The following is an 8,508-nucleotide window of genomic DNA, read 5'->3' as shown; positions in this document are numbered from 1 at the left end:
CCCCCTGCCTCTGCTCCTTCAGGGCCTCTACTTGCACATGGTAAGGCCAGTGGGGCTTCTGCTGAAGCTCGCTGACGCCCTTTTCTTTTCAGTTCATGTTTTTTTTCCTGTGTTTCACTTCACATCGTTTTTGTTGCTGTGTGTTCAGTCCATTCATCTTTCCCTCTGCAGTCCCTCGTCTTCCTGATCTCATCCAATGTATTTTCTTCGCAGGCATGACACTTTTTATCAGTAGAGTTTGGCAAGGATTTTTTGCTGTCCTCCATGTCTCTGCTTACCATCTTAATCTTTCCTGTAGCTACTCGCACACGTGAGATGAAGGTTATCACGGGTTTAATGACCTTTCCTATCGGTTCTGTCCTGTCAGTCATTCCCGGGTCAGCTCCGGGTGGCTCTCTCCTCACCGCAGGTGTTGTTTCCTTGCTTCTTTGCATGCCTGGTAATTTGGATGCACACAGTGCAAGGTTCATCCTGTTTGATTTTGTATATTTTTGTGTTCCTAAAAATATTGTTTAGTTTTTTCCTGGAAAACAGTTACATTCCTTGGAAACAACTCCATCCTTCCGAATCCTGTCTTGAGCTCCAGTAAGTGGGACCAGGGCAGAGTTTAATCCATGAGGAAGGTTTTTTCTCGACTACTGAGGCAAGACTTCTGAGTACTCCCGTCAATACCTTGTGAATTGAGCTTTTCTAATTCACAAGGTAATGATGGGAGTACTCAGAAGAGTCATCATGCCAAGATAATTGGCATTTGGGCTGGGCCTGGTGGCTCACACCTGTAGTCCCAACACTTTGTGAGGCTTAGGTGGGTGGATTGCTTGAGCCCAGGAGTTCATGATCAGCACGGACAGCATGGTACAACACTGTGTCTACAAAAATACAAAAGTTAGCCAACCGTGGTGGCATGTGCCTGTGACCCCACTACTTGGGAGGCTGAGGTGAGGGGATCACCTGTGCCCCGGGATGTCGCAGCTGCAGCGAGCCAGGATCACACCACTGCACTCCAGCTTTGGTGACATGAGACCCTGTCTCTGAGATCAGTCTCTACTGAGGACTCCAGTCAATACCTGGTGAATTAGGGCTGGGTGTAGTGGCTCACACCTGTAATCCCAGCACTTTGGGAGGCTGAGGTGGGTGGATCACTTGAGACCAGGAGTTCAAGACCATCCTGGCTAACATGGCAAAACCCTGTCTCTACTAAAAATACAAAAATTAGCCAGGCACGGTGGCACGCACCTGTACTCCCAGCTACTCGGGAGGTTGAGGCAGGAGAATTGCTTGAACCCAGGAGGAGGAGGCTGCATTGAGCCAAGATCGCACCACTGCACTCCAGCCTGGGTGCCAGAGTGAGACCCTGTCTCAACACACACACACACACACACACACACACACACACACACAGCAACCAAAAAAACCACACAGATTTATTAAAAGAAAAGTACACTCCACAGAGTGGGAGTGGCTCAAGCAAGTGGCTCAAGGGCCCAGCTACGGAATGTTTGGGGTTAAATACCCTCTGGAGGCTTCCCATTGGTTACTGGCGTATGCTCTATGGAAATGAAGTAGTGGCCCACGATTGGTCTGCTTGGCTTTGGGAAGTGACCAATCAGAGGCTGAAGTGGAGTCACAGGGTTATACTCCTATGCAAATGAAGGCTTGGCCCATGACCATCCTGATTGGTTGCAGGAAGGGACTAATCAGAGGTACTTTGGATTTTTCATCTGCCACTCAGAAAAAATGGGGAGGGGTTGCAAAGGGAGTAGTGGCCTCTGGTCCTTTGGTTACTTGGGCATGGACAGTTGGGGTTTTCCTTTTGATTTAGTTCTAGGAAGTCAGTGTGAATTGGCCTTAGGTTCCTGCCTCCAGACCCTATTCTCCTGCCTCAGTAGGGTGGAAGGAAACGGCTGTATGGAAGCAGCAGGGTTACAGGTCGGGCAATGTGATGGCTCAGGGACTGCTCCTGCAGGGCAAGGCTCCCCGTAGGCAGTGTGCTGAGAGCAGGGCTCCCCGCAGGCGGCATGCTGAGAGCAGGGCTCCCCGCAGGCGGTGTGACAGCCCCGGGAATGCTCTTGCCGGGCAGGGCTCCCCACAGGCGGTGTGACACCCCTGGGAATGCTCCTGCCCAGCAGGGCTCCCTGTAGGTTGTACACTGAGAGCAGTAGCTCAGGGCAGGTCTGCAGTCAGGTTTGTATCCACTTTTAATTACATGTAGATTAAGGGATGGTTTATGCAGACATTTCTAGGGAAGGGGTAGTGGGGTCATTGCCATGGAAGGGAGAGTAATGCCCAGGTGTTGCCACAGCAATGGTAAACTGACATGGCACTGGTGGGCATGCCTTGTGGAAAGCAGCTTCTGCCCTGGCACTGTTTCAGCTAGGCCTTCATTGGGTCCGGGGTCCGAGTCCCACCTCTGACCTCATAAGCAGTTGTTACGGGTTGTACTGTGTCCTCCCCAAATCTACGTGTTAAAGTCCTGTCCCCCAGGACATAGGAATCTGACGTTATTTGGAAACAGGATGTTTGCGCGTGTGAGTAGTTAAGATGGAGTCACTAAGCCAGTGACTGGTGTTTTGTTTTTGTTTTTTTCTTAAAAAAACCCACTTTTTTAAAAATATGGAACCCTTCACGAATTTGTGTGTCATCCTTGCACGGGGCCATGCTAATCTTCTCTGTATCGTTCCAATTTTAGCATATGTGCTTCTGAAGCGAGCACTGGCGTTTTTATAAGGAGAAATCTGGACGCAGAGACAGACGGGCGCCAAGGGAAGATGATTGAGGCACAGGAGACGGCGTGTGCAAGCCAAGGAGAGGCTGAACTAGACTGTCCCTCATAGCCTCGGGGGGGCCAGTCCCGCCAAGCCTGATCTGGGACCATGGCCTCCAGAACTGAGGGGACCAGTGTCTGCTACTGAAGCTACCAGCTGTGGCGCTTTGCTGTGGCTGCCCCCGCAAACTCATGCAGGGGTGGAGAAGCCGACATTGCCACAGGCATCACGAAATCAAGACAGTGCTATGCCAACATCATGCCAAGGTAGTTGATATCAGGGCTGGGCCCAGTGGCACATGCCCATAGTCCTAGCACTTTGGGAGGCTGAGGTAGGTGGTGGATTACTTGAGCCCAGGAGTTTGAGACTAGCCTGAGCAACATGGCAAGGCCCCATCGCTACAAAAAAAATACAAAAATTAGCTGGGCATGGTGGCTCATGCCTGTAATCCCAGCACTTTGGGAGGCTTAGGCGGGCAGATCACTTGTGGTTAGGAGTTCGAGACCAGCCTGGGCAACATGGTGAAACCTCATCTCTACTAAAAATAAGAAAAATTAGCCGGGTGTGGTGGTATGTGCCTGTGGTCCCAGCTACTTGGGAGGCTGAGGTGGAAGGATCACCTGTGCCCAGGGAGGCTGAGGCTGCACTGCAGCCTGGGCAACAGGGTAAGACCTTGTCTTGAAAAAGAAGAAAAAAAAGGTAGTTGATCTTTTAGGTCAAACAGACAAATTCTTTAAATAAACAAAATATTATAATAAAACTTCCAGGGGAAATAGAAAACCTGCATGCTATTATTATCTCAGAAGTTACAGAAATTAAAACAGTAGTGAAAAAAATTTCCCACAAAGGGAACCACAGGCCCAGGTGGTTTCATCAGTTGCATCTACAAGTGCCTCAGGGGTGATTTTAGATAACAGACAAAGAGGAAGCATGCTCAGCCTCACCGCTGTGGCCGCAGCAGCCTCCTGAGGCCCCTGCAGGATCAGCTCTGCAAGGTGTGACTGGAAGGGAACAGGAAACAGAAAACTCAAGCACTCCACAGAGAGAAGCCATCCACATGGCCGGTGAGGAAACAAGGTTTTCAACGCCACTAGGCAGCAGGGAAATGCACATTTAAACCTCAAAAAGACTCCACTACACACCCACCAGAGTGGCTAAAATTAGAGACAGCAGTGCCATGTGCTGGAGAAGGGGTGAGGCCATGGGGTGCACAGCCGCAGTGCACACCTGAGTGGCACTGCCCCCTTAGGACACGGGTGACATGTACTGGAGCTCAGCACCCATGCACCATGACAGCCACATCCCCCCGGGTCTGTGCCCCAAAAGCAGGCACAGCCACCTGCACGATCTGATCCCTAACAGCCCCGGTTCATGCCATGGAATGCCACATGGGAGAAAGTTACAAATGAGCACCCCTTGCAACCACCCAGATGGACACCAGGCAGAGCCCAGCCCAAGAACCCAGGCACCAGAGCTCCCAGGGTGATCGTTCACGTGTGGGACCTGGACCCAGTGACGCGTGGCAGGGTCCACCCACATGCTACTCACTGAGAGGGCCCCGTGGGGCCGAGGTCCCTGTGCATGAAGCATGTAGTGCCTGTTGGTCTGCACAGGGCGCACCTGCCTTGACACTGTGTGGAAACTGCACAATAACAGGTTTTTAAAAGTGCCTGCCGGCCAGGCGCAACAGCTCATGCATGTAATCCCAGCACTTTGGGAGGCCGAGGCGGGTGGATCACTTGAGGTCAGGAGTTCGAGACCATCGTGGCCAACATGGGGAAACCCTGTCTCTACTAAAAATACAAAAATTAGCTGGGCGTGGTGGCAAGCACCTATAATCCCAGCTACTTGGGAGGCTGAGGCAGGAGAATCGCTTGAAACTGGGAGGCGGACTTTGCAGTGAGCCAAGATGGCGCCATTGCACTCCAGCCTGGGTGACAGGGCGAGACTCCATCTAAAAACGAAAACAAAAATGTGTCTGCTTCTTGGTGCGCCGGCTGAGTCCAGCCAGCAGGACAGAGGCCACTTGGACAGCACGACTGAAAGTTACCAAGGGAAACAGTAGGATATGGGGGAGGTGGGCGCCTCCCCTAGAGACATCGGATCCAGCCCCAGAACCGCGGGTGTGACCCTACGTGCTGGAGTGGACTCTGAGGCCACCGTCACACTTGGGACCTTGGACGGGAGATGGTGCTGGGTAATCGGCTGGGGCTGACGGAACCACGGAGGGTCGGGGTGAGGATCAGGACTATGACCTGGGAGGCAGAGGTCAGGGTGAGGTGAGGAAGGGGCCATGAGCCCGGGAATGCAAGAACAGCTCTCGAGGCGGCAAACCGAGGGCCCGGGCTGCTCACACCTCTGTGGTGCCCAGGGAGGCCTGGTCTGGACTACCAGTCTTCAGAGCCGTGAGAGAATATGCTGCTTGAAGCACAGACGCGGTGGGGATTGTGGCAGTGGCTGGGCGACACTCGTGCGGTGGGCTTTTCCGGGACCCGCATCTCTGTGTAGGCTGCTTCCTCAGAAGCACCGTGGACCACAGGGCTTCATGTCCCCTCGGGTCCTGTGCCTTCAGGAAAGGGGTAAACTGTGTGGTTCGTCAAGAGCTGCTCCTGGTTTCCCTCCTCCGCATGGGTCACCCCTGGAATGCGGCCCCCGCTTCATCAGGGTTCCGTAGTTGCACCCATCGCGGGCTGCACCCTCTCCTTCCTCCAGGTCCCTGGCCTGCGGGGCTCCCCGGGGCCGAGGCCAACAGACCCATCTCGATGCCACTCCAAAGACCTGACTGCCACCAGCCTGGCTTCTACGGGGCTACGTGCGGCAGGCATTTCACAAGGGTACGTGTTCTTGTTTTCCTGGGCTAATAAACTCTGGCCTGAAGAAAACCTCTTCTATAAAAATCTCTTCTATGAAATACAGAAAACTTCTTAAAATTTTTTTTTTCTCCTGGTTATTAAAGAAAATCTCGTCTATACAATGAGGGGTCAGTGCCAAGGCGGGGGGGGCGGCAGAAGCTCCTTCTGGACACTGGCTGCTCTGGGAGGGCCAGTCCCGCCCAGGTACGGAACCCGCAGCTGTGATCAGATGCTGTCGTTCTGCCGTGCGTGACCCTGGGCCCTCACCGTGTCAGACATCTGTGTCACAGATGCCGGCAACAGCTTCGAGGGCTTTGACACATTCTAAAATCGACAGGCACTTGGAACATTTCTGAGTCCCACCTCGTAATCATCATGTAAGACATGGCCTTGATGTTATGAAGAATTATCAAGGAAATCCAAGAGGAAAACACAGAACTAAACTCCTCATCAGGATGAATGACGGATAAACCCTTCAAGTGCGTTTCAAGTCGCCCCGCAGGAGCCTCTGTTGGGGAGTGAGGCTTCAGGGTTCCCGTGAGCTGGGATCTGGCTGAGGCTCAGTGTTGGTCACTCCTGAAACTCCGTCTGCAGGACTGCCGGCCCACGGGGCAGAAAGTCAAGACTGTCAGCAAGCGCTGGTCCTGAAGCTGGAAGGACTTTCAAGGCCTCATTCCCCAAACTCATTTAAACTTCTGCTCATCTTAAAAAAGGGAGAGGCAGGCGCCCCAGCAGCCTCTCAGGAGTAACCGACACACGTGACTAGCAGTGTCTTCCAAGCTAGTCTGCAACTTGCTACTGTTTGAACAGAGCAAGACTGACAGTCGGCAGCGGCTGGTCCATGCATAATGCCCTGTGCAGCCCGGACGAAAATGGCCCTGGAGGGCCACTGGACACCAGCGCGCCGACTTCAGAGCAGATGCAGTGTGCAGCGGGCACCTGCCCCTTCCGGGGCCCTGCCACAGTGCTTCCTGGAAACAGGTTAGGCTGACTCTGCTGTCAGGCTGATGAGGCTCCTGCACCCACCTTTGCTCAGCCTGCCAGTCAAATGGAAGAGCAGGTGCTGTGGCAAAAAAGTTCTTTCTTGTAGCAACTATTTTTGATACTGAAACTTTCGAGAGTAGCAAAGCTGTCCACAGAGCCCCTGCGAGTTAGGCACGGCTTTGGCTGCTGATGCGTGTGCTGAATGAGGCTGTTTCTGCGGGAGCTGGGCACTGGCACTGACCATGGCATGATGTGCCCCAGGAGGCAGAAGAAATGCTGGGAATGGCACCTGATGCAGCCAGCATCCCCCAGGCAAAGCCAGGTGCCGGAGTTCATCGGAGATTCCTTTTCCGTGTGCTTAGCTGCTGGCAACAGGGTACGCCAGGTGAAGCCTTACAGAGCACAGCGAGGCTCCCCTCCCCCAAAGACAATTTAAATAAAGTTACAGGCGTGGAAGGGACACCTTCCACCACACCCCACCCTAGTAATCTGGCAAAGGCATGGCCTATGTGGGTGAGGTCCATCGTGAACGTTTAAAACTTCCTGTTTCTCTGATGCCTCCACGGCTCCGCAGACTGGTTGAGCCCCCGCCTGTGACCTGGCACACCTGTGATCGGCCAGCCCTCCTGTGACCTCCTGACTTTCAAGCACACCAATGAAGCCCCTCATGCCTCCTGCTCTTTCCCCACTTCCAATTTGTCTGAGGGTCCCCCCTATCTGCCCTGCCTGTGCAGCCAGCCGCTGCCCCTGCACCCCCCAGGTCCCCTTGAGGTCCTGTGCCTCCTGTCTGAGACCTGCGCATCTAATAAACCCCGGCAGTTCATCTGCTCTCCCAGCCCCCTCTTACTACATGGCTAAGTAACACATTACGGGCCACGTATGCGTATGTGTTTTCCTGTGCCAACTCATACAGCATCTTCCCATTTTCACTGATAAAACTAAAAGATGACAACCCACTGCATTCCTTTCCAGTTGAGTGACGTTTAAGACACCTTCATTATAAACAATGAGATTTATCCAATCTGAGGAGAAAGCAGAGTGCACAGAAACATCACTGTCACCTGCAGTTCCCAAGAGCATCTGAGTTTGGTTCTCAGCTGAACGAGCATCCTGCAATTGTGTGGCTCATCCGTTTAAGTGGGACACGTGGAACAGACCTCCTGCAGGTTCGGGGCTGTGGGCAGGGTTCCTGAAGCCCCTCAGCTGCGAGGAAGCCAGGCCCACGAGAGGCCCCCGTGTTCCAGAAACATGAGGATGAAAGCTATGTTAACGCCAAAGGAGGCTCAGAGCAAGGAAAGGGCCGGGAATATAAAGATTCTGTATTTAGAGGACGGGCGCGGTAGCTCACGCGTGTACTCCCAGCACTTTGAAAGGCCAAGGCGGGTAGATCACTTGAGGCCAGGAGTTCGAGACCAGCCTGGCCAACATGGTGAAACAGTGTCTGTACTAAAAATAATACAAAAAAGCTGGATGTGGTGGCACACACCTGTAGTCCCAGCTACTTGGGAGGCTGAGGCAGGAGAATCATGTGAACGTGGGAGGTGGAGGCTGCAGTGAGCTGCGGAAAAATATCCCACAAAAACTGACTTCAGTGAACATGATTGAAGCTCGCTGCGCACCGGTCCTGTATTCTCCACTGTCTTTGAAAACACACCTTTCTACCTCATTTCCTCCTCTGCCTCGACCTAGGGCAAGACAGGCTTGACCTCACGGTCACGACTCTGCACGACCATTTAGTCTTAAGTAACTGAGATGCCAAGGATCTAAGAACACTCATGACTCAAGGGCTCAGGAGAGGCTCTTTAAATTTCTCTTTTAATGCATAAATAAATCCATATTATGTATTACTTTCTGGAGAAGAGTTAAACTCAAACATCGGAAATACTTTCCATTATTAATACCAGGTC

The 8,508-nt window shown here is 52.8% G+C and overlaps 1 non-coding gene across 1 annotated transcript; it reads right to left on the bottom strand.

Moving 5' to 3' along the window:
* Positions 1 to 2,607: 2,607 nt before the first annotated feature.
* Positions 2,608 to 2,713, bottom strand: LOC116552469. The gene has a single exon (XR_004269399.1). It is a non-coding gene; the product is annotated as a U6 spliceosomal RNA (small nuclear RNA).
* Between the last annotated feature and the right edge of the window lie 5,795 nt (positions 2,714 to 8,508).

The sequence above is a fragment of the Sapajus apella genome, unplaced genomic scaffold (assembly GCF_009761245.1).
Source record: "Sapajus apella isolate SASKATOON/1434 unplaced genomic scaffold, GSC_monkey_1.0 scaffold11, whole genome shotgun sequence".
NCBI lineage: Eukaryota > Metazoa > Chordata > Mammalia > Primates > Cebidae > Sapajus > Sapajus apella.
This window is presented reverse-complemented; position numbering and strand designations above follow the sequence as displayed.